We start from the raw sequence: 27,352 nt of genomic DNA, 5'->3' as shown, positions 1-27,352 counted from the left end.
TCTGAGTGGAGCTGCTTATCCCCCCCTCCCACCCCCCCCCAGTGCCTTGAGACCTTCACAGGTGCTAATAAATCCCATATCGATTGATTGATTGATTGCTATTTGAGTGTTTGTGCCTCATAATTCAATGTTTTAGTGCGTCTCAATGTTCTCCCACATCTGAAAATGCATTCTGACAGTTTAGACTAAGTGGAATACAATGGACAAATATTTTGAGCTTTAGAAAATGATATGTTTAGTATTGAATAAATAGAAATGGCTTTATGTGGGTAATTGGATATGATTGATGAAAGATATATTCTCTGTCCTACTAATATTATATGGAATTAATAAGCCTAATGTATGTGGGGTTGACTATTAAATGTGAAATATTCCATTTTATAGATTTTGTAGGCAAAACACTGTTAATTCTTCTTAGGCAATCATATTTTAGATGTTATGGAATTGTAACTTATGTGTATGTCCTTTTGCAGCTCTGATGATGTTCCGGTTGGGAACTAAACATATTGGTTGGCTAGTTGGTATTTTTAATCATTTGTATTGACACATTAATATTCACATTATTGCATGAAGATGGAGTCAGTATGTTTTATCAACCTCATTTGAATGGACTGATGAAAAGTTCTTCCCTGTGCAGACTGGAATATTATGAACTTAAGTGGTTTAGATAATGTGTTGAGTGACCCACCCATAAATGATTTTCTGTTTAATATACAATATGTTCCCTATCTGTCAATAATCTAGACATAAACTCTATTTATTTCAAACAAAGCAGATAAACCAGGACAACGCCAAGTTCACAAATACTTCAAATACAGTACAATAACAAAAAGTAAGTTCATGAATCGAGAAATTTCAAGAAGCTCTCAACATATTTCCAACACAGCTCTATGGAGTTCCATCTGAAGTGAAACCAGGGATTACATGACTTTAAATAGACATGCTTGAATGTGGCGCACCAATATCACCTATCAAAATAGACAAGACGTACAATAGAATCCATGAGAGGGTATATACAATGCAGATTCCAGAGAAAAAGGGAAGCTGGGCAAAAGGTTGACTCAGAATTGCTCAAAATTGTGGGGCTTATTTACAAGCCCCTTGCGCCACCGGTGCTTCATTTTTAACATGGGAAAAAGTGACACACAGGAGAGCTGGACAACCCAGAATTATTTTAATACTTTAATACTGTGTAACTCATTAACACTTTATATTTTGTTTTTCCTAGGCCTGAAAAGCACAAAAGCGAAGACCTCCTCATGCATTTCTGTTAACTCCTGATCTCATGGCTAAAATAGCAGGTTAGCAAAAAAAAATCACATCCTCCAACATGATTTTTAAACAATGCTTCAATAATGGAGATCGCAACTGCGGGATAAGTATCATGGACATTGAAAATATGTCCCTACAAAAAGAGTAGTCCCATGCTCTCTAAAACATGTCAAAGTGAACCCAGGCCTAAAAAAGCTAACACAACCCCACATGAGCTAGCAAACAATCCACACATTTCAATCCTTCTGTACTCCAGCAGATTCTAGAAGCAGAAGTGACCGTAAAAAGCCAGAAATATATAGAACATCATATCAATGACTGTGGGACAGGCTTCAAAATCATGCAATCATCAGGGATAAGCTCTTTGTGACCTCATATCAAAGGCAGCACTCAGCATTGGTCTTTATGTGACTTTAGATAGTAACATTCAGATTAAAAAAGAAAAAGTGGATAGACTTAATTTTTAGGTACTGCCCAAAAATAATGACCACGTCAGTCACAACATCCAGGGCACAGTATCCTTGCAATACCCTTCTTGGTTGACTTCTTACATGAGTTTATGATTAACCACAAAGCTGAAGCTGCAGTTTCAGATAAGTACTGAGAACACCCAGATTTGCTGGTGATTATGGGGGTATATTACCAAGGGCCTTATCGCCACTTTAGCGGGAATTTTTCCCGCTAAAGCGGCGATAATTTTATCGCCCTATTACCTAGCTGTCGCTAACATCAGTTAGCGACAGCTAGAAGGAGATAGCGATCATCTTGGGGCCCACTTTGCATGTCAGCGATATTTATCGCTAATGACATGCAAAGTGGGCGTGCCAAGATGTTAGCGACTGGAAACAGTCGCTAACATCGCTATCTCCTATTACCTACTTTTGGAAATAATCGCGCTAAGCGCGATTATCTCCAAAAGCTAACGCCTGCCCAGAGCAGTTCTTAGCCATGTTATCCAATGGAAGGTGGATAACATGGCTAAGAGCATTTGCTCGGTAATGCATGAATATCGCTGACTTTACAGCGATATTCATGCATTTCCGCCGATTTTCATCGCTTAGGAGATAAACCTGGATAATTGCAAGGTTTCTAAGAGATAAAAATAGGCGAAGCACGGCAATAAAATTATTGCCTCTAACCAAGCTTAGCGATAATTATCGCTTATTCTTGATAATATGCCCCTATGTTTGGTGGACCAAGTCAAGGTGACTAACAGCCTGATTCATGTACGGGCCGTTTTGCGTGTCCCTAATAGCGATTAATAGCGACTCGCTATTGAGGAAACGCAAAACGGCATTCATGTACTTTTCGGGGAAAAAATAGCGACTCGCACGCGGGCGCTAAAGCCGTTAGCGACCTACAAAAAACGCAGAAAAATCGCTATTTCCGGCTACCTGCGATTGGGATAGCGACTCGCAATCCCGATCGCACGGGATAGCGACTCGCAATCCCGATCGCACGGGATAGCGACTCGGAATCCCGTGCGATCGGGAATGCGAGTCGCAATCTCGCGGGATCTGGAAAATGGGAAGACGCATTTCGAGCACCGTGATGACATCACAACCAGGAAGCAGCCAAATCCCACCCCCAAACACCACAGTGACGCTATCAGTCGAGTGTTCACGACCGAAAGCTGCCGCTAAACCGCCGTTAGCGACTCCCGACCCCGCCGAAATAGCGACCGCCATGTCCGACGAACCTCAGCCAGGCCCCAGCAACAGCGCTGGCCGCAAGCGCAAACTGAAATTCTCCGAGCAGGAGCTGGAGAACCTTATAGAAGGGGTGGTGGCCAACCACGACCAGCTGTTTGGTGCCAACTCCCGGAGGGTCCCAGAGCAGGAGAAGCGGAGGATCTGGGTGGGGATTGCCTCCAGCGTCAACTCTGTGGGCGTTGCGGACAGGTCTCTGGAGGAGCTGAAAAAGCGGTGGTACGACCTCCGAGGGCGTGCCAAGGAGAGGGTGGCGGAGCGCCTTGGTGAGGCATCAGGCACCGGAGGTGGTGGACCGACTGTCCCACCCAACACCCCCCTGGAGGACCAGGTAGAGGACACCTTGGAGAGGGAGGCGTGTGTTGGCGTGACCCCTCTGGACTCCTCCCGCCCCACCCAAGACACCCAAGGTAAGTGGCATGCGACTGCGACCCTGTCCCCTATGACCGCCCCTGACTAAATAGGCTCACTCATTGGCCCTTAGTCATGCCTATGTTGTGCATCAGGAAATGCCCTGAAGCATTGTGGGAGACGTAGTATGTCCACAATGTAGTAGTACCACAATGCGGCCAGAAAGGTTCCAAAGTGCGCAAATACACAGCCACCCAGGGAATGACAACCAGCATGCATGTAACATCTGCACGTCTGACAGTCACATGCACCTAATGAGTATCCACTTACCCTCACAGGTGCGGGTGATAGCAGTGACAGCGAGAGGCTGCTGATTGATGAGGAGGCCCAGGAGGAGGAATCCCTACCTGATACCCAGCCACCAGCCCCTGCGGCAGCGCCAACACCAGCAGCCAGGCCCCCCACCTTACCTGCTGCAACATCTGCAGGCCCACCGGCTGCCAAGGCCAGGCCCCCCGCCTTACCTGCTGCAACATCTGCAGGCCCACCGGCTGCCAAGGCCAGGCCCCCCGCCTTACCTGCTGCAACATCTGCAGGCCCACCGGCTGCCAAGGCCAGGCCCCCCGCCTTACCTGCTGCAACATCTGCAGGCCCACCGGCTGCCAGAGCCAGGCACCCCACCAATGTGCCTCCAGTGCCTGCCGCACCTGCAACACCAGCTGCTACAACACCTGCAGCACGTCCAACAAGATCTGGGCCAGCCACATCCGCTACACAGCGGCCCAACAGCAGGAGGGGCAATGGGCATCTCCATGCCTGCATGAGCGTGGAGCGGCGCATGCTCCGAATACACCAGCGCCAGTCGCAGCAGCAAGGAGCCATCCAGCTCCAGCTGCATAAGATTGGCCGCAATGTGGCGGGAGTCGGCGAGCGGATGGACCGCATGACGGCGGCCATGGACCGCATGACGGCGGCTATGGAGGACAATACTGCAGCGCTGGTGAAGCACCGCAGTGTTGCAAGCAGGCGCCACCACCAGCTGCTGAGCCGGCTGTCCACCTATAGTCGCTCCAATTATGTGTCAGCAAATGCCACCACCCAGCTGTCGCGGCGCTCGTTGACCCAGCAGCACCAACTGGTCCAGTGCTGCGAGGACATTACCCGGGTGCTGGAGCACTTGACCACCGCCGTCACCGCACTGCATGCACCTGTGCTACCGGCCATTGTGGGGGGAGACGATGCGAGTGAGGGTGCCTCCAGTGTGAGCAGCCACTCTGCCACGCAGGCCCCCCCACCTAGGCGCAGCACCAGGGCTACGCCTGGTACAGCTGCCCAGGATGAGGAAGAGCCTCACAGGCGCCTGGGAATTGTGCGCCGGAGGCGCCAATGACATTATTGTGTCAGGGACACAGGCGCAGGCTGAAGCTAAGCCTGCCATGAACATTCACATGCAGTATGCAGGAATACTGCATTTTGTAAATAGTTGTTACCATGACCCTTTTTTCTTGTGATTCAAACAAATACATTTATTTTGCTGCACACATTCGCCTTGTGTAATCATTACAGTTTGCATGCAATTGTGATATGTGGGGTGGGGGAAGGGGGTGGGCTAGAAATTGTTAGCTGTGATGTGGTTGCGACGTCTGTGGCCTTCAGCTGGGTTCTCCCCGCGTGCATGGTGCACATGTGCTGGTGGCCGGTCGTCCCCCTCAGATTCACTGCCTGAGATGTCAACTGGTATCCGGCGCTTGGTTGCAATGTTATGAAGCATTGCACAGACAGCCACAATGCGGCAGCACGCTGCAGGACTGTAATACATGGCCCCACCTGTCTTGTGCAGTATACGGAACCTGCTCTTGAGCAGGCCAAATGTCCTTTCAATACAGTTCCTTGTCCGGATGTGCGCAACATTGTAGCGGCGTTGCTGAGGTGTGGCAGGGTTGAGGTAAGGGGTCAGGAGGTATTCCCGTAGGGCGTAGCCACTGTCACCTGAATGAGAGGAGCAGATGTTGATTGCCTGTGCAGCGCAGTTACTTCATAGCAATGTGACATTGTCGACAAAGTGTACTTACCAAGTAGGTGTCCTTCCCCAAACTCTCCCCTGATCAGTCGTGTGTGGAGTCCGCTGTGCCTGAAGATAAAGGAGTCATGGGTACTCCCTGGGTACTGGGCCACAATGTCAGTGATGATGGTCTTGGCATTGCAGACCATCTGTATGTTGAGGGAGTGGTACGACTTCCTGTTGCGGTACATATACTCCGTGCCAGCTGGTGGGCAGATGGCGACGTGGGTACAGTCTATGCAGCCAAGGACATGGGGAAAATGGGCAACATTATAAAATTGTAGTTTTGTGAGGTCCAAATCCTGTTGGCTCGTGGGAAATGTGATGTGCCGGTGGAGCTGGCTGAGCATGGCGTCAACAAAAGTGTGGAGGCAGCGTGACATGGTGGGCTGGGATATCCCCCCAGCAGCGGCTACTATGCCCTGGAAACTGCCGGAGGCCAGGAGGTGCAGGCTGCACAATACCTGCACATGTGTGGGCACAGAATTGTTTCGCCTTGTTGGGTGCTGCATGATGGGGTCGAGTTCTTGTATCAGCCAGGTGATCATTTCCCCATTCAGCCTGTATTTAGCATAAATCTGTTCTCTGGTTTGCCCTAGCAAGGTGACCCGCTGCCGGTAAATCCTTGCCTGCCTCATGCGTCTCCTCCGTGCTGCTCGCTGTAGCCTTCGCCGCCTCACCACCATGTACATCCCAGGCATTGTGGAACGCCTAATGCTGCTGCTGAATGTCCTTATGTGTGATTGGTCAGGCCTGGACCTGTTGGTGATTGGCTAACAGTTTTTCAAATTTTGGTTAATCATGGCTTTTATGGTTACCACCTGCTTTGAGTTGTCCTTAAATTGCGCCGCGCAAACGTGTGATTTAGCGCTTTTTCGCTAATGTATTTCTTTCATGAATGCCGATTGAGACAATATTGCGTTTCGCTATTCAATTCGCAGATTCCGTGGTTGGTCGCTATTTCAGTATCGCTAATGCTCGACTTCCCGGAGTCTGCGACTATTACAGCGTAATCGCTATTCCGCTCGCTATTATTTTTTAGCGATTTCGCTATTTCGTACTTGAATGCCGATTCCGTGTTTTGCACCCGCAATTGCGTTTTCGCAGCCATTGCAGGCGCTATTTCGCTTCATGAATCAGGCTGATAGCTCCTAAGCAAAGAAGAGCTGTCTTTGTAGGAATGGTTTCAAAAATTAAAACTCAAGCTATGATACTAGATGACAGTATGGTGACTCCCAGTTCTATAAACCGTCACACAAAACTTAAAGCACCCAGGCATGTTCTTGGCATCAGACATTCGTTTCTCCTAAAATAATGCATTTGTAAAGGATACCAACTTCCAAAGTATGATGCTTTAAATAATCAAATTTAAAAAAAACAGTCATGGTGGTGACAGCCTTCACTTGAAGATCAGCAAACATGTATAGCTTTGCTTAAACACAAACCATGGTGTTGGTACATACAGTTCAGGAAAACATTTGAAGTATTTGGTAGTAATGGTATAGGCATGTCCCTCTCCTTTTACAAAAGAGAAAAGCTTCATTAGTCAACCAGCATAGAACTTGGAAACTCGAATTCGGGCAGCAAAAGCAAGGAGCATGTGCCTTTAGCCACATCAGGTTTGTTTCAGAAATTTAAAAAAAGAAGCATTGGTGTAGTAAATTCGAACTAGTGTCTATGGGGCAGAGCTTTATGTATAATCAGAAGAGGTCAGACATGAAAACTGTGGAAGATATGAACGTGTAAATTAATATAAAGCATAGCTAGGGTTGGTGTGGATTCTGTGAGGCATGTGGGGTGGAGTTAATATATAGGCAATTCACAGGCAGTGGGTAGGTGCCCGGCTACATGCCTAGCATAGCTTTTCAGCTTTTCTGCTTTATAACCAGTTCATGAAAGCATAGCAACCCACCACTATGTTACTTGGTTCCTTTTCCACTCTACTCACTTTTGACCTTTTGGCATTTGTCTCTGTCCTTACTTTCGATTACTCCTTCACCTCAAAACATTTAACATCAGTTTCTGCTCCTTACTTTCACCTTGGACCATCCACTCTCATTCATTTGCCTTCATTCTGCCCCCATGCCCTTTGTGTAAACTGCTCTCCTCTCCTCAGAGTCTTTCTGCTCTGTGCCCAATCCTTGTAGGACTGGGGCTAGTTACATTCTTCCTGAGCAGGGTAAATGGTAACCTATTGCCTATCATACCCATGTGTGGCATTTCGCTATTTATGTTACCACAAGAAGTTCTAATGGTCTTGTCCTGAGTTTACTTTGTCAAGATTGCCACACAGCAGTTCTGTTCTGGCTGCTGTTGGTGCCATGCCTGCACCAGTTTCTCTTGTGTCTTATCCCTTCCCTTCTATCGTCACCTGTTCCTCATTAATGTATTATAGTTCAGTGTCTTGGAATGGGTGAGTGACTGGAACTGTCATCTATATCCATTACGGAGTTTCACTCTTTATATAAATCCTGGCACATTTGCTGTGGAATGACCTTAACCCAACTGGGAGAGCAGATCCAATCTTCCTGCTCTTCGGAAGAATCCTGAAAGTTCAACTGCTTATATGTATCTGCCCTATATGTATATCATGTAAGATACAACTTTAAGATTGAAGTCGCGTAATTCACACATATAAACCAGTAACCCATGGTATTCACAGCTGCATAATAAAGAATGAAACAAACCGCACTGTGTTATATATACAATTAAAAACCTGGTAAAGGAATATTCGGATATATTCTGAAGCACCTGATGTGTTATTTAAAAAAATATTACTTTGGTACCTTTGTTTACCTATGCCAGTAGCATAATCAAAGCTAAGTAAATACTTGGGGGCAGATTTATGACGGCCTTGCGCCACCAGTGCATCACTTTATTTGACGCAACGGCGGTGCAAACAATGCGCCCTATTTACAATGTGACGCATCTAGGAGATGCGTCACGTTGTAAAGCCCTGCGCCATAGGAGGCGTTCCTGCGCAGGGGGGGGGCGTTCCTGCGCAGGAACGCCTCCTAAAAGTGGCTGAGTGAAATCTATAAGATTTCACTCAGTCACTTTCAGGACAATGCTGCGCCAAAACCCTGCGCCTGCTTGAAGCAGGCGTAGGTCTTGACGCAGCATTGTGGAGATGGGGCACCCCCGAGCCTTGCTGGAGCTGCGTCGCGCTGGCGACGCAGCTCCAGCAATGCGCCACCTTTACGGCACAGATGCGTCACGCATCTGTGCCGTTTTTGCCCCATGGTGCGCCGCATTGTAAATGCGGCGCACCATGGGTGGCGGAGCAGCGGCGCAGGATGACTGGCGCATCACTGGGGATGCGCCAGTCATCATAAATCTGCCCCCAGGTCTATTTCATAGTGTTTTTCACAGTTCACACAGAGAGCCTGAATATTCATGAATTGAAAATATTCACCCAGGGCCCGATTCACAGAACTAACTTAAGACAAAATCCTAAACTTACTACCATTTTGCTATTCACAGAAGGCACTTACTCATTTTGGTATTCACAGAAGACACTTACTCATTTCGGTATTCACAGAAGTTAGGACTCCTAACTTTAGGACTTCTAAATGCCTTCTGTGAATGCCGAAAGTCTTAAAATTAGGATTTTTCTCAATTTAGTAGTAGTAAAGTTAGGACTCCTAACTTTTGGACTCCTAAATGCCTTCTGTGAATACCGAAAGTCTTAAAATTAGGGTTTTTCTCAGTTTAGTAGTAGTAAAGTTAGGACTCCTTACTTTAGAACTCCTAAATGCCTGCTGTGAATATCGAAAGTCTTAAAATTAGGATTTTTCTCAATTTAGTAGTAGTAAAGTTAGGACTCCTAACTTTCGGACTCCTAAATGCCTTCTGTGAATACCGAAAGTCTTAAAATTAGGAATTTTCTCAGTTTAGTAGTAGTAAAGTTGAGAAAAATCCTAATTTTAAGACTTTCGGTATTCACAGTAGACATTTAGGAGTTCTAAAGTAAGGAGTCCTAACTTTACTACTACTAAACTGAGAAAACCCCTAATTTTAAGACTTTCGGTATTCACAGAAGGCATTTAGGAGTTCTAAAGTAAGGAGTCCTAACTTTACTACTACTAAACTGAGAAAACCCCTAATTTTAAGACTTTCGGTATTCACAGTAGGCATTTAGGAGTTCTAAAGTAAGGAGTCCTAACTTTACTACTACTAAACTGAGAAAACCCCTAATTTTAAGACTTTCGGTATTCACAGAAGGCATTTAGAAGCCCTAAAGTTAGGAGTCCTAACTTTACTACTACTAAATTTAGAAAAATCCTAACTTTAAGACTTTCGGTATTCACAGAAGGCATTTAAGAGTCCTAAAGTTAGGACCCCTAACTTCTGTGAATACCGAAATGAGTAAGTGCCTTCTGTGAATACCAAAATGAGTAAGTGCCTTCTGTGAATACCAAAATGGTAGTAAGTTTAGGATTTTGTCTTAAGTTAGTTCTGTGAATCGGGCCCCCACTAGCTAATGGAACTTTGCGATATTGGGCTTTCTTTGTATTTCCAAAGAGGTGAAACTCATTCGTAGTAGCCACATTCAGACATAAGCACTCTGAAAGTTTAAATTGAATTAATGAAAGAAATACTGAATACCTTTAGCTATTTTAATTTGCATAATTGCTCAATTTTGACTCAGCAGTGAGCACTTTTTAAATTCTAACTTACTGTGATCTAAAAAAGGACTGCTTTCAAAGTGCATTAGCTGCAATTCCTAATTCCTTTTAACAGGATTTGCAGATACCCCTTCATTCCATTATGTATAGTCCGCTGAATGAAAAAGCTTTGAAAAGCTTATTTATCAAAGGATTAAAAAACAGTACCTGGAAAAGGATTCTATAGCAACTAAAAGAATACAGATGTTATTCAGCTAACAAAGCTACCTTGAATAACAAGAAGACGAACAATTTTGGGGGAAAAGCATCTCACTAGCACTCAGTCTTATCTTTTCTCCTTGAATTTATATCTGCCTGCTCAGCTGGTACCAGCGCCAAATAAAAGCCTCTGAGACAGTGCACTAAATAAAACATACATATAGAAAAAAGAAAACATGATTCATTTTCTTCACAAGTGAAAACTATTTTATTTTAACTATTCAATTTTACATCTGCTTCTATGTTCTATATTCAGCAGGCACTACCAAAACCCACACTTTAAGCACTGGTTACTTAACCTGCTCATGTAGCATTATGCAGCACATTATATGTTGTTCGGGGGTCCTATGCTGCTTTGTTTTGCATCAGTCAGTGCTGTTTTCCATGATACATTATTTATATTTTCTCTAAAAATGTTACACATAAGTGTCACAATCACTCAATCAAGGATTTGTGAAGCGCGCTACTCATCCGTGAGGGTCTCAAGGCGGAGGAGAGGAGGTCGTGCAGCTCCGATTCAGCCGAAGAGCCAGGCCTTGAGGCTTTTCCTTAAGGTGTGCAGAGTGGGGGAACGTCTGATGTGGAGCAGTAGTTCGTTCGAGGTCTTTGCTCCGATGTAGGAGTAGGCTCTTCCACGCTTTCTGGCACTGCGTATGCTCTAGGGGAGGTCAATGGAGTGGAGGTTTCTCTTGATTGCGTGGAAGGGGACTCTTTCATTGAGGTATTGGGGTCCGGTGTTGTGGGGGGACTTGTAGGCGTGAGTGAGTAGCTTGAAAGTTACTCTCTTCTTGACGGGGAACCAGTGGAAGTCTCGTAGGTGCTGGGTGATGTGTTCTTGTCGTGGGATGTCGAGAACGAGCCTGGCAGCTGTGTTTTGGATGGTCTGAAGTTTCCGGAGCAGGGATTTGTTGACTCCAGCATAGAGTGTGTTTACTTAGTACAGTCTGCTAGTTATGAGTGCATGGGTGACGGTCTTTCTTGATTTGGGGCGATCCACTTGAAAGTCTTGCGAAGGATCTAGAGGGTGTTGTAGAACAAGGAGGAGATGGTGTTGATCTGTCGGGTCATGGTGGGGGAGGAGTCGAGAATGATGCTGAGGTTTCGGGCTTGGTCCGTGGGATTAGGGGGCTGCCAAGGGCGGAGGATCACCAGGTGTTGTCCCATGCTGAGGGGCAGGGTCAGAGGAGTAGGACTTCTGTCCTCTCCGAGTTGAGCTTCAGAGAGCTGCTGCTCATCCAGGATGCAACTTCTTTCATTCCTTCCTGAAAGCTGAGTCTGGTGATGTTGGGTTGCCTCGTGAGGGAGAGGTTGAGCTGGGTGTCTTCGGCATAGGATACTATGCTGAGTCCAAGCTGTCTGACGATGGTGGCGAGGGGGACCATGTAGATGTTGAAGAGCCTAGGGCTGAGCGACGATCCTTGGGGTACTCTGCAGTTGATCTCTGTGGGTTCAAGGAGGAAAGGCAGGAGTCTAATTCTTTAGGTCCGGCCGGAGAGGAAAGAGCCAATCCAGTCAAGTACCTGTATGCTGGCATTGTGGAGACTGGCGGCAAGAGTGCGGTGGGAGATGGCGTCAAAGGCTGCGGATAGGTCAAGTAAGATGAGGGCTGCCTTTGGCCCTGGTCAAGGAGAGTGCGGATGTCGTCTGTGGCGGCGAGGAGGGCGTTTTTTGGTGCTGTAGTTGCTGCGGAACCCAGATTGGGAAGAGTCGAGGATGGAGGTGGCTTTGATAAAGTTCGTGATCTGGCTCTTGACGACCTTCTCAGTGACTTTAGCTGTGAAGGGGAGGAGAGAGATGGGTCTGTAGTTTTTGAGGTCCATAGGATCTGCGGAGGGCCTCTTGAAGAGGGGCTTGACTTCTGCATGTTTCCAGTCATCGGGGAAGGTGCCGGATTCGAAGGTCATGTTGATGGTGTGTTGTAGCTAGGATGCTATGGTGGCGGTGAGTCTAGGGAAGATGTGTGGCGGGCAGGGGTCCGAGGGAGCTACTGAGTAGATGCTTTTCATGGTCATGGCGGTGTCTTCAGTGGTGACCGGGGTCCAGGCAGGGATGGTAGGCTGGCTAGTGTTGCTGGGGGTAGTTGTTGTTTCGCCGTCAGGTGTCTGGTCATTGAAGTTGACATAGAGGGACTTGATCTTGAGATGGAAGTAGGATCCAAGTTTGTTGCTGAGGTTCTGGGAAGGAGTAACATCTGAAGCTTCACTTGGGGGTTTGGTGAATTCCTGAATGATGCTGAAGAGTTCCTTCGAATTGCTGGATTTTGTCCTGGATAAAAGTCTTTTTAGTGGATCTAATGCGTTGGTAGTATTCTGTCATGGCGTTCTTGTAGGTGGTCCGAGCTTCTGGGGTTTCGGTGTTTCTCCATACTTTCTTGAGATGTCTGCAGGTGCGTCTGAATTCCCAGAGGTCGGTGGTGAACCAGGAGGCTTTCATGGGGCGCTGTCTCTCGGAGTTACGGAGGGGAGCGAGCTTGTCTGCACAGTTGGTGATCCATCTATGGAGTTCGTTGGCTGTAAAGTTGACGTTGGTTGTGGTGGGAGGGGGATCGTGGTTGAGGGTGGAGTGGAGGTGGTGCTCAGTGACCTTGCTCCAATTCCTTCATGAAGAGCGAGGTGTAGGTTTGTGAGCAGTGTTTTTTCCGAATGAGAAATGTACGCAGTGATGGTTGGTCCAGAGGGGCTGTGTGCTGTTGCTGAAGTGGATATTGTTCCCTCCTGTGAAGATGGCGTCGAAGGTGTTTCCTGCCTTGTGGGTAGGGTAAGTGATGAGGTGTTTCAGTCTGATATTGACGAGGTTGTCCAGGAGGGCGGTGGAGTTGGGGTCGCTGAGGTTGTTGAGGTGGAAGTTCAGGTCTATGACCAGTATGTAGTCCAAGGGGGTGAAGGCGTGGGGCACAATGAGGTCTCTGATGGTTGTGGTGAACGCAGTTGGTGGTCCGGGAGGTCTGTAGGTGAGGGTGCTGCATAGGGTCGTTCTTTGGCTGGTCTGGATCAGGAAATAGAGGTGTACCGTTGGGGACAAGGTGCCATTTGTGCTGGAAATGGTGAGTAGGAGGGCGTTCTTGTGTGTGATGTCGTGTCCTCCTCCTGGGTGCTTGGGGTGATCCTTCCACTCGATCTTTTATCTGTCCGGGGATGGCCGCGGTGATGCTGGAGGTGGAGTTGGTCCAGGTTTCTGTGAGGAAAGCGACATCTGGAGAAATGGTGTTAAGGAGGTCCCAGGTCTCAATTGCATGTCTGTGCAGGGAGCGCACGTTGAGGAGGATGCACCTCAGGGTTTCAGATGTGCTGGCGGTCAGAGGGTGGGTGGTGGCCGTGGGGGTGCGGAGGTTTGGAAAAGGTTCGGCAGCAGTGTCGGCAGGAAAACTGGCCATGGGTGGTGTCCGGCATTGAGAGCTGGCAGTTGTCGTTTCTTCCAGGGTTGAGAGAGTGGAAAGTGTAGGGGTGGGGAGTCAGAAAACCAGTGTCCCTAGTGATGGTCGCAGACCGGCACGATGGGTTAAGACGGGCTTGCCTTCGGCATGCCAGCGGCGCGGCCGCCATTAACTAGGGGACGGGGGAGGGAGTACAGCTGGGAAGCAGGAGCGAGAACTGGTGGGTGGGGGAGGGGCCACTGGGGCAGCAGCAGCTGGAAAACAGCAAGGAAAGGACATAGAGGGCACAATACAGAAAAAACTGGAAAACGGTAAGGAAGGACACACTTGCCACAAAACAGAAAGAATAGACTTGAAAAACAGTAAAAAGAATAAGACTAAAAGGCAATGGAAAAAGACAGATAGAGAAACTGGCACAATAAAGGGAAGAAAGCAGGCAAACAGAAAAGGCAGATACAGTGGACCAGCAGAAGAGCAAGACCCACTGGACCACCAGGGATGAGGGGCAGGCAGGAGCCTGCGGGTGGAGAAGGGCCTTGAACACTAACCTGTGACCAGTGAGGTGAAGGGGGCAGCAGCGCAATGACGGAGCTGCATGAGGCAAGAGCAGAATTACATGACTAGGAGATCAGAGGGCTTGCCACTTGCTATCCCAGATTTCTAAATGTAGACCTGTGCCTTTAAAGACTTTGAGGTTCATTCACATAGGGAATCTTAAATATGCACTGGTAAAAGTGCTATTGTACACATGTGCAGGAATATTATTTTTGATTCAGGCTTTTCTTGGTTACAATGTAGGTCTTTAATCTATTGTGTGATGTTCAAGACCCTTCACAGTGGGCATGGTGAAGGCAGTTGTTCCCACTTGGTCAAAGCCCCCTTCCAAACTCACACCTTAACCATTCTTTTCTTATACACTTGTATTAATTGCCATTTACCTTTGTTAACTATCGTGCAAACTAGGGGCCTTGTTTATGGCATTTTTGCATAGGGCAGCACAGCAAGGGCAATTTGCTGTGCTGCCCTGTGCCAAAGTGAAAAGGCAGGAATGCACAGTATTTAAGCAATACAGTGAATTCCTGTCCTTTCTGTCTGTGCTGGCGCTGTTTCTGCAGCTTAGAGCCAATTTAGCACCCTTGCACCATGGTGCAAGGGTGCCGCTGCTGTAGGCAGGATTGCTTTTGCTCCAGAAGGAGCACCTTCCTGCACAAAAACAATCCCTAGAGGTGTTATACTCTTTCTATGTGTGCTGCAGAATGCAAAGGGGAAAAAACGAGGAGAAACAAACATATTGGTCCTCGTTGCTCCTCTCCTCGTGTGCTGTACGGATTTGGTGCTTCTCCAGGTTTACATCACTTTGTTGTGTGGGAAAACCCGCCACAATGCTCATGGAACTCCACCCGGGTGCAGAGTAAGGCAAAGTAGCGATTTGCACTTTGTCGCCTTACTCATGATTTATGACGCCACGCAGGGTAGCTTTGCGTCGCTTCATAAATCTTTTTGCGAATCCTGCGTCACACATTTACCACTTTGCGTGGTGTAAAAGTGACGCAGGGATCTCATAAATAAGCCCCTAGGTTCAGAAATAAGGAGTGGGAGTTTCTCAGACTTAGTATAACTTCAGACAAATCAGTTATGAGCAGTTTTGACCACAACTGCAGCACGATTTTATGCCGGTGTGCAGACATGCATGCTAATGTATCACACTCCTTCTACAGTACCCAGAATTAGGACCACAAGTGCTTACCTTAAGAGGTGGGCAACTTAATTTTGTGAAAGAAAATAAACTGAATTTAATGTGCTTTACTACTAGTACACATAATAGGATGGAGGGGATTCCAGGTTTATTAAAACCCCTCATTGAAATAGTTCAATACACACTTACCCTGCTTCATCTGGAACTCTTGGTCAATTTTGTGAAACATAAAACAGGCGTAGAAAGGCTGCCGGGCCACCAAGACAATGTGACTGGCTTCCATGTAATCAATACATGGTCTTAAATGCAGAGATCAATTTCAATAAATTTCAAAAAATCAATCGCTCTATAAAAACCATTACAAAAATGTATCAAACCCACAGAATAAAATTTTCCAAAGGCATCTTCAGGTCATATCTCTAAGCTAAAACATGTAATCATTAACTAAACTGTGTGTGGCATTTCCTAATGGTGAATTTTAGTGATTCTCTATTAGGAAATCACAAGCTGCAATGTACAACAGTGTGTTCGACACTGTTAGCGATTTGCAGAGGGTCGCAAATGGAACTGCCTCAACAATATTCATTAGGCAGGTCGCAATTTGCGACCCAATGTGAATGGCTACGATGATAAGGATTGGGGTCTGCTGGGGTCAGCAGAACACCATGTCTGTGATAGCTTTTTAAAATAATCAATTTTTTTTTGTAATGCAGCCCGTTTTTCTTGAAGGAAAATTGGAGGACTTTCATAAAGAAAAATTAAAAGCTACCTTTTCATTTTTTAAGAGTAGGCAGCGCCCTCATTCTCAAAGTGGAAGAGATCCCTTGGGGACCCCTTCCCATTTGGGAATGGGTTACCACCAACTTGATGTTGATGGTAACTGCGAATGTTTTGCAACCTCATTTCTGGTCGCAAAACATACCTACATACCAATGCAACTCGCTATTGGGAAGGGACACCCTTAACATGCCCCTTCCTAATAGTGACTCACAAACCCTATTTTGCGAGTTGGTAACAGGTTACCGACTCGCAAAATAGGGTTGGTACATGCCAAAAAGTATTTTACCATTTGCAAACTGTAAAATGCTTACATAAAACGGTTTCAATCAATCAATCAAGAATGTTTTATTTCAGCCAATATGACCATAAAAGCACAAGTAAAAAAAAATACGTCACAATTCATACATATAAGTTTCCAAGGTAAAGTGCATGTGCAATACAATATCAAAGAATTCCTAGTAAAAGTTATAAAATGTAATAAATGCATTACAATACACATTTATGGCATTCAACATTTATGAAGGGTGAGATTGGTATGGATGTGTAATCACAGAAAGGCGGTGAAGTGATCGAATTGAGCGGAGCCTGATTTTAAGATAGCTCGGCCTACGCACCACATGGAAAATAGATATCGGGAGACAGAATACACAATAGGCATACTGGTGTCATATTTTAAAATCCTATAGGCCTCCGCACAGTGATTTTATCCAAGGTTTCTACATATCTGTACTAACCATCGGCGTCTAACCTTCTTGTATGCCGGACAGAAGAATAATACATGTTTGTTCGTCTCCGAAACATTATTATTAGCAAGCCGGACAACCCTGGGTCAAAGTGCCCCCCCCCCCCAGTTATTTGTAAAGGCGCGAAGTGCCAATGCTCCTTGCCTGAATTGTAGATACAGCTTTTTGGCTCAGGGGGCTGAATGACATCAAGAGCAGGTTCTAGCTTGTATTGCTCTTTAATCTCTAGGAAGGATGCAGTCATTGTACCAGTTGCAGGGTTCCTCTTAAGCTGATTACATTTATAGTCCCAGTAGCACTCCTGCGTATATCTTCTGGGTGACATCTATGAGGCTAATTGGGAGATAATTAGCGGGCGGCAGTGGTGAGCCCTTCTTGTGAATTGGAATAATTTCCGCCCCCAGCCAGGTCTTAAGAATCGGCATTCACTGCAGGATAGCATTAAACGGGGTCCATAAGTATGGGGCCCAAATATTAGGCTCAGTACGGAAGAGGTCACCTGGAATCTTGTCTAATCCCGGTGCCTTGGAGGGCGCAACCCTACTTAGGGCATTCTTTATCTCTTTTAAAGAAATTGTTGGAACGGCAGAGATAGATGGCTGCAAGTGGGGGCACTCATTTATCGCCTGCCCTACTACACCCTCTGCCCTTTCATATAAGGGTTCAAAGTGGGCCTTCCAAACTTCTGCCCCCAGATATGGTTCTATTGCCAGTTTGCCATCTGTGCAGCCAGTGTTGACTAAATTCCAAAAAGTCCTCATGTCTCTGGAACGTAGGGCATTTTTCAAGCTTTCCCATTTATCTTCCTCCCATTGTTTCTTGGCCACATTGATTATGTTTTTGTGGGCTGTTCGCTTGTCTTTTATTAAAGGTCTATAAGTGGATTTGATAGCTAAAACTAGTGCTTGCTTGGCCTTACAACATTCGCCATTGTTGGTTTTCCTTTTCCCTAGATTTTGAAATGGGGAAGAAAATATTTGCCAGATCAGATATTAAACATTGGTGGTTACTAGCGATTTCATGTGGGGCAGTAGTGGAAGCTGCAGTATCACTAAGTTGGTTTGCAACCTTGAGATCTGGAATTACAGTTTGATAAAGGGAGGCAAATTTTTCCTGGGATTTATAAAAAGGCCCCCCATTTAACTCTCCTCCTGTAGCTAGATAGGGTTAACCTGGGGCTGATTGAAGGTTGGCCTGCTTTGATATCCCTGGGGCAAGGTGGTACCATCTCGAGAGTCAAAGCATGACCCTAAAATCAAGTACCCGCTGCAAAGTTTGGTGCCCACCAAGATATAGGGGTCGATTACGATGGCGGACGGAAGGACGACCGCCGGCCTGAAGTAGGCGGAAAATGCCTTTTTCCAGTCCGCCTGCTGCGGGCACTCCGTCCGCCATATTAGGATGGGAAACACTGTCAAATGTCTGTACGCGGCGGAAAAGCATGCACCGCCGCGGAACTACACTCGACCCCGCGGCGGACGGAACCAATCCAGAGACACCGCCGTACAGAATAACGTCTCCGACCGTCCTCCAAATCACGATGGCGGAAAACACACATCAAATCGCTGCGGAAAAACAACCTGCCTGAACACGGCGGAATCACCACAGCGGAGATACAACACATTGCAGAGATACCCACCACAAGCAGATCGCCGTCATGGACCCAGCGCTACACGCATTTCCGATACTCTTCGTGCTCCACCACCAGCAAGTCATGGCCCATCGCCGACGACGACGCAGGTACGCCAAAACACCAATTGCTGTCGGAAGGGGAGTACCTGGCAGGGCAGTGACGTAGGGAGGGGGAGTGTCATGTTTGAGAAACTGCATTTACGATCGCACCAATATATCAACAATTCAAGTACACAACCAGGAATGACAACGACAAACCATGACACATGATTGACTTGCTTTATTAAACATAATAGGGGTATAATCTTACACTACCCAAGAGCATGGGCACTGGGTAGAACAGAGCAGGTACATCTGAAGCAGCACATGAGAGGGGCTTTGTGCATCAACAGTCCATGGTACAGAACAGGTACATCAGAGGCAGCACATGAGAGGGCACAATGCAGTATCAGAACAGCAACAGGGCAGTGTTTACAACAGAGCAGGTACATCAGAGGCAGCACATGAGAGGGGCTAAGTGCATCAACAGTCCATGGCAGAGAACAGAGCAGGTACATCAGAGGCAGCACATGAGAGGGGCCAAGTGCATCAACAGTCCATGGCAAGGCACAGGTACATCAGAGGCAGCACGTGAGAGGGGTTAAGTGCATCAACAGTCCATGGCAGAGAACAGAGCAGGTACATCAGAGGCAGCACATGAGGGCACAATGCAGTATCATAACAGCAACAGGGCAGTGTGCATAACAGAGCAGGTACATCAGAGGCAGCACATGAGAGAGGCTAAGTGCATCAACAGTCCATGGCAGAGAACAGAGCAGGTACATCAGAGGCAGCACATGAGAGGGGCTAAGTGCATCAACAGTCCATGGCAAGGCACAGGTACATCAGAGGCAGCACGTGAGAGGGGCTAAGTGCATCAACAGTCCATGGCAAGGCACAGGTACATCAGAGGCAGCACGTGAGAGGGGCTAAGTGCATCAACAGTCCATGGCAAGGCACAGGTACATCAGAGGCAGCACGTGAGAGGGGCTAAGTGCATCAACAGTCCATGGCAGAGAACAGAGCAGGTACATCAGAGGCAGCACATGAGAGGGGCTAAGTGCATCAACAGTCCATGGCTGAGAACAGAGGAGGTACATCAGAGGCAGCACATGAGAGGGGGCAAGTGCATCAACAGTCCATGGCAGAGAACAGAGCAGGTACATCAGAGGCAGCACATGAGAGGGGCTAAGTGCATCAACAGTCCATGGCAAGGCACAGGTACATCAGAGGCAGCACGTGAGAGGGCACAATTCAGTATCAGAACAGCAACAGGGCAGTGTTTAAAACAGAGCAGGTACATCAGAGGCAGCACATGAGGGCGCAATGCAGTATCAGAACAGCAACAGGGCAGTGTTTACAACAGAGCAGGTACATCAGAGGCAGCACATGAGGGCACAATGCAGTATCAGAACAGCAACAGGGCAGTGTTTACAACAGAGCGGGTACATCAGAGGCAGCACATGAAAGGGGCTAAGTGCATCAACAGTGCATGGCAAGGCACAGGTACATCAGAGGCAGCACGTGAGAGGGGCTAAGTGCATCAACAGTCCATGGCACAGAACAGAGCAGGTACATCTGAGGCAGCACATGAGAGGGGCTAAGTGCATCGACAGTCCATGGCAAGGCACAGGTACATCAGAGGCAGCACATGAGAGGGGCTAAGTGCATCAACAGTCCATGGCAGAGAACAGAGCAGGTACATCAGAGGCAGCACATGAGGGCACAATGCAGTATCAGAACAGCAACAGGGCAGTGTTTACAACAGAGCAGGTACATCAGAGGCAGCACATGAGAGGGGCTAAGTGCATCAACAGTCCATGGCAGAGAACAGAGCAGGTACATCAGGGGCAGCACATGAGAGGGGCCAAGTGCATCAAAAGTCCATGGCAAGGCACAGGTACATCAGAGGCAGCACGTGAAAGGGGTTAAGTGCATCAACAGTCCATGGCAGAGAACAGAGCAGGTACATCAGAGGCAGCACATGAGGGCACAATGCAGTATCATAACAGCAACAGGGTAGTGTGCATAACAGAGCAGGTACATCAGAGGCAGCACATAAGAGGGGCTAAGTGCATCAACAGTCCATGGCAAGGCACAGGTACATCAGAGGCAGCACGTGAGAGGGGCTAAGTGCATCAACAGTCCATGGCAAGGCACAGGTACATCAGAGGCAGCACATGAGAGGGGTTAAGTGCATCAACAGTCCATGGCAAGGCACAGGTACATCAGAGGCAGCACGTGAGGGGCTAAGTGCATCAACAGTCCATGGCAAGGCACAGGTACATCAGAGGCAGCACGTGAGAGGGGCTAAGTGCATCAACAGTCCATGGCAGAGAACAGGGCAGGTACATCTGAGGCAGCACATGAGAGGGGCTAAGTGCATCAACAGTCCATGGCAGAGAACAGAGCAGGTACATCAGAGGCAGCACATGAGAGGTGCTAAGTGCATCAACATTCCATGGCAGAGAACAGAGCAGGTACATCAGAGGCAGCACATGAGACGGGCCAAGTGCATCAACAGTCCATGGCAGAGAACAGAGCAGGTACATCAGGGCAGCACATGAGAGGGGCTAAGTGCATCAACAGTCCATGGCAAGGCACAGGTACATCAGAGGCAGCACGTGAGAGGGCACAATGCAGTATCAGAACAGCAACAGGGCAGTGTTTAGAACAGAGCAGGTACATCAGATGCAGCACATGAGGGCACAATGCAGTATCAGAACAGCAACAGGGCAGTGTTTAAAACAGAGCAGGTACATCAGAGGCAGCACATGAGAGGGGCTAAGTGCATCAACAGTCCATGGCAAGGCATAGGTACACCAGAGGCAGCACGTGAGAGGGGCTAAGTGCATCAACAGTCCATGGCAAGGCACAGGTACCTCAGAGGCAGCACGTGAGAGGGGCTAAGTGCATCAACAGTCCATAGCAAGGCACAGGTACATCAGAGGCAGCACATGAGAAGGGCTAAGTGCATCAACAGTCCATGGCAGAGAACAGAGCAGGTACATCAGAGGCAGCAATTGAGAGGGGCTAAGTGCATCAACAGTGCATGTCAAGGCACAGGTACATCAGAGGCAGCACATGAGGGCACAATGCAGTATCAGAACAGCAACAGGGCAGTGTTTACAACACAGCAGGTACATCAGAGGCAGCACATGAGGGCACAATGCAGTATCAGAACAGCAACAGGGCAGTGTTTACAACAGAGCAGGTACATCAGAGGCAGCACATGAGGGCACAATGCAGTATCATAACAGCAACAGGGCAGTGTGCATAACAGAGCAGGTACATCAGAGGCAGCACATGAGAGGGGCTAAGTGCATCAACAGTCCATGGCAGAGAACAGAGCAGGTACATCAGAGGCAGCACATGAGAGGGGCCAAGTGCATCAACAGTCCATGGCAGAGAACTGAGCAGGTACATCAGAGGCAGCACATGAGAGGGGCTATGTGCATCAACAGTCCATGGCAAGGCACAGGTACATCAGAGGCAGCACATGAGGGCACAATGCAGTATCAGAACAGCATCAGGGCAGTGTTTACAACAGACCAGGTACATCAGAGGCAGCACATGAGGGCACAATGCAGTATCAGAACAGCATCAGGGCAGTGTTTACAACAGACCAGGTACATCAGAGGAAGCACATGAGGGCACAATGCAGTATCAGAACAGCAACAGGGCTCTGTTTACAACAGAGCAGGTACATCAGAGGCAGCACATGAGGGCACAATGCAGTATCATAACAGCAACAGGGCAGTGTGAATAACAGAGCAGGTACATCAGAGGCAGCACATGAGAGGGCACAATGCAGTATCATAACATCAACAGGGCAGTGTGCATAACAGAGCAGGTACATCAGAGGCAGCACATGAGAGGGGCTAAGTGCATCAACAGTCCATGGCAAGGCACAGGTACATCAGAGGCAACACAAGTACGTGGGTCAAGCGCCCTGTCCCAAGTACAGTAACAATGCAAGGGTGGTTACAATGGACAATCGAGACACAAAGTCAAATTACATGTGAGTGATGGGAGCTACACCTCACAGCACAGATTCTGGTGGACTGCTTGAACTAGTCGCCTCGGACACACTGCCAGCACCAGAAACAGGATTGTGAGACACAGCCACACCTCTAGTGACTGACACATGAGCCATAGACCCAGACACACTGCCAGCACCAGAAACAGGAGTGTGAGACACAGCCACAGCTCTAGTGACTGACACATGAGCCATAGACCCAGACACACTGCCAGCATCGAACACAGGAGTGTGAGACACAGCCACAGCTCTAGTGACTGACACACGAGCCATAGACCCAGACACACTGCCAGCACCAGAAACAGGAGTGTGAGACACAGCCACAGATGTAGTTACTGACACATGAGCCATTGACCCAGACACACTGCTAGCACCAGAAACAGGAGTGTGAGTCACAGCCACAGCTCTAGTGACTGACACATGAGCCATAGACCCAGACACACTGCCAGCACCAGAAACAGGAGTGTGAGACACAGCCACAGCTCTAGTGACTGACACATGAGCCATAGACCCAGACACACTGCCAGCACCAGAAACAGGAGTGTGAGACACAGCCACAGCTCTAGTGACTGACACATGAGCCATAGACCCAGACACACTGCCAGCACCAGAAACAGGAGTGTGAGACACAGCCACAGCTCTAGTGACTGACACATGAGCCATAGACCCAGACACACTGCCAGGACATGTCCCTGTACAGTGACCAACAAATACCATGCCAGCATATGACACATGAGAGTGGCTGACACACACAGTGCCAGTACCTGAAACAGGAGAGGGCACAACTGACACAGTGCTACTACATGATGCATGACAGCGAACAACAGACACAGTGGCACTATCTGACACATGAGAGTGTACTGCAGCTGACCCACTAGGACCACTGAAATGATGAGCCACAGGGCTGTATGGGCCAGGAGGCAGGGTGGCTCTGGGAGCTGTGGACAGCTGTACTGGAGCGACATTGCGGTGGTCAGGTCTCACTGGTGTGTGTCTCCGTTTCTTTGTGAAATGTAGGGGCACCCTGGACATGACTGGACTGGTAAGTGTTGTGGCCTCATCAGACATCAAAGGTGGATCATGTGCTTGTGGTGGTCTGCTCTCTGGGGGCGTGCTGGACCCTGCTTGACGTTTACTGTGGCCCTGCCTTCTGCCCTCTGCATCATGTGTATTGGGGGATGCAACAACAGTGTACTCCTTCCTGTGCTTCTGCGGCGTGTGGATGGGAGTTGAGGTATGTGGGGACTCCACCGCTGACACAAGTGTTTTACGTTCCTTCAACAGCATCAGCCTCAGGGCGGCCAGGAGTGATGTATGCCTGTCCTTGATGGAGCTCGTGTCATGGGAGAATCCTTGGCCCTGGGATGTGCCTTGGACGTAGGAGGTGTCCTGTCTCTGGAATGTCCCTGATCCCTGGGCGGTGCCCTGTCCCTGGGAGCAGACTTGTCCATTGTAGTGTACCTGTCCTTTGAAGTGTCCTTGTCCTTGGGAGTGTCCCTGCTTTTGGGAGGTGCCCTTTCCTTTGAAGCGTCCTTGTCCTTGGTAGTGTCCCTGCTCTTGGGAGGTGCCCTTTGCTTTGTAGTGTCCTTGTCCTTGGGAGTGTCCCTGCTCTTGGGAGTTGTCCTTTCCTTTGAAGCGTTCTTGTCCTTGGGAGTGTCCCTGCTCTTGGGAGGTGCCCTTGCCTTTGAAGCGTCCTTGTCCATGGTAGTATCCCTGCTCTTGGGAGGTGCCCTTTCCTTTGTAGTGTCCTTATCCTTGGGAGTGTCCCTGCTCTTGGGAGGTGCCCTTTCCTTTGTAGTGTCCTTGTCCTTGGGAGTGTCCCTGCTCTTGGGAGTTGCCCTTTCCATTGAAGCGTCCTTGTCCTTGGGAGTGTCCCTGCTCTTGGGAGGTGCACTTTCCTGTGTAGTGTCCTTGTCCTTGGGAGTGTCCCTGCTCTTGGGAGGCGTCCTTTCCTGTGTAGTGTCCTTGTCCTTGGGAGTGTCCCTGCTCTTGGGAGTTTCCCTTTCCGTTGTAGTGTCCTTGTCCTTGGGAGTGTCCCTGGACTTGGGATGTGCCCTTGCCTTGGGAGTACCTTTTGAGGGGGATGCGTCTGTTACATGTGAATCCCTTTCCCCCAACACCCCTTGAGGCTCCTGTGTGTCAACTCCAGTGTAGCTCATGTCGTGATGGGTGGAAGATTTCCCTGTCCTAGGGGATGGTGTCTGTGCCCTCCGTGCCCTGCCTTTCTGCCTGTGGCTGCTTCTTGTGCAATACCCCGAAAATGACGCCTGGTCTGAAATTTCACTCTCCCCTGAGACATCTAGTGGTGTGGATGGGGGAACAGAAGCAGCACCCTGTCCATGCGACTGAAGAATGGCTGAAGACACAGTGTTTGCTAATGACTGAACTGTTCTGTGGAGACCAGCAACATCGCCATGCATCCCCTCCATGAATGCTACCACCTGCCCCAACTTCCTATAGTGGTCTTGGAATGCATTGATCTTGTTGGTCTGCCCTACACACTGCTGTCGCAGCAGATCAACAGCCTCAGCACAAAGTGCACTTTGTGGCACAGGGGCAGGGGCAGCGGTGCCTGGCGAGCACGAGCAGTACTTGTTGCACTTGTTGCAGTTGGTGGCAGTGTGGGCCCTGTGTGCTGTGTACCGACTGAAGGTGTTGATTGCCCACTCCCTGTCTGTGACAACAGTGCTCACTCACCACCACTGTCTGAGGATGAGGACGATGGTGTCTCCACATGTGAGTCCCCAGGGACGGTTCTGTCCCCCTCTCCGGGGCTGCCCCCTTCAGTGTCAGTCTGCGTGTGTGTCATCTCGGATCCGGATGCATTGCCACCACTCATATCCGTCGTCTGTGGGTCAGTGCCCTCGGCCAAAGCTGAAAGACAGGGAAGAGATGTTAACCTAAGTGCCACACTCACGTACTGAAGGTTACAAATTCACACCTTTCCTTACAGTCGAATGACATGTAGCACCCATCCTGCACACGAACCACCCCTACCAGACTTCCTCATATCAAAGAACCGGGGGTGCCTGTGAAACATGTACATCATACAAACAGGGCAAGTGCATGCAGACCACCACACATGTGTTGCCATGGGACCACAGACCTCAACGGCATGTCCTGGAACCCTCAACTCCAAATCAACTGGTATGTTCCCCTGGCTGGACATGGGTGCTAACGCTCACTCCGCGAATGGCACCAACATGCAATTGCTGCAAAACATACGCACCACGGATGTCACTACTGTGTCTGAGCACCAATACATGCATGCACTCACAAGTTACAGTCACATACAGTCTGCTTACCGCTAGTTTGCTGTTGATCCCCTCTCAGCTGGGCGGACAGGTCAGGATGCGTCACAGCAATTATACGGTGTATTAGAGGGGTCATGGTGCGTCAGGCAAGGCGCTTGATCTTGGAATCATCCCCAGTGTCATCTCCGCAATATTCTTGCTGAGCCTGGATATGTCGTCCTAGCATTGTGGCAGTGTGTGTGTCGTCTATTGCACACCCCCACTGCCCGTACATCACGTGCTATGGTCCTCCACACGGCCTTGCGAAGGTGCAGCTTGACCTACCATGATGGGAGACAAGAGGGGAACATCAGTGGACAGTTTGACATTCACAAACATCGTAGAAACACTTATCTTCATGCAGCCATGCTCAGTACAACACATGTGAAGGTCCCACAGCACACCGCCAAGCTTGCAGAAGCCAGGAGTCAGTGACCACCTCATACCCACCAACATGTTACCCACTGCACTTACCACCTGTCCGGGGGCACCGTATAGCTGTTCATAGTTGCTGAGCACACCGTCCACAAGGACATCCAGCTCCGCTGCGGTGAAGGGACGAGACCGGATCTCTTGCACTCTCTGCATGGCAAGGTCCAGGACTGTGGCACAACAGCAGCAGTTGTTGGATAGCTCAGGAGCAGCAGGTCGAGGTGACGGTCGCAGGCAGCAGTTGTTGGATAGCTCCGGAGCAGCAGGTCGAGGTGACGGTTGCAGGCAGCAGTTGTTGGATAGCTTAGGAGCAGCAGGTCGAGGTGACGGTCGCAGGCAGCAGTTGTTGGATAGCTCAGGAGCAGCAGGTCGAGGTGACGGTCGCAGGCAGCAGTTGTTGGATAGCTCTGGAGCAGCAGGTCAAGGTGACGGTCGCAGGCAGCAGTGGCTGGAAGCAGTGAATCTGTGCAGAAGAATTTCACACATATGTAGGGCCCTTAGCTCATATCTGTGGCAGATGTCTGCAGCAATTGGTTTTCCCTGGATGCATCATTAAAAAAGAGCCAATGACTCGCCCTGGTGTGGCGGTGCACGGCTTCTGCTATTTTTGAATGCGCTTACGTACCCCGCGTAACCTGTTTCCATTGGCTACATGTGCACGGACCGTCACGGTCACACACAGGACTGGCGGTGGGTGACCGGCCAGGACCGGTGGTGGGTGTCAGGCCAGGACTGGCGGTGGGTGACCGGCCAGGACTGGCGGTGGGTGACCGGCCAGGACTGGTGGTGGGTGACCGGCCAGGACTGGCGGTGGGTGACCGGCCAGGACTGGCGGGGGGTGACCGGCCAGGACCGGCGGTGGGTTACCGGCCAGGGCCACCCATGCCATGGTGACCTCAATGCGCAGGCCGCTCACCCACCGCCAGCACCCGGCGGTGGGTGACCGGCCAGGACTGGCAGTGGGTGACCGGCCAGGACTGGCGGTGGGTGACAGGCCAGGACTGGCGGTGGGTGACAGGCCAGGACTGGCGGTGGGTGACCGGCC

Source organism: Lissotriton helveticus, chromosome 6 (assembly GCF_964261635.1).
Source record: "Lissotriton helveticus chromosome 6, aLisHel1.1, whole genome shotgun sequence".
Lineage (NCBI taxonomy): Eukaryota > Metazoa > Chordata > Amphibia > Caudata > Salamandridae > Lissotriton > Lissotriton helveticus.
Note: the sequence above shows the minus strand (reverse complement) of the source record.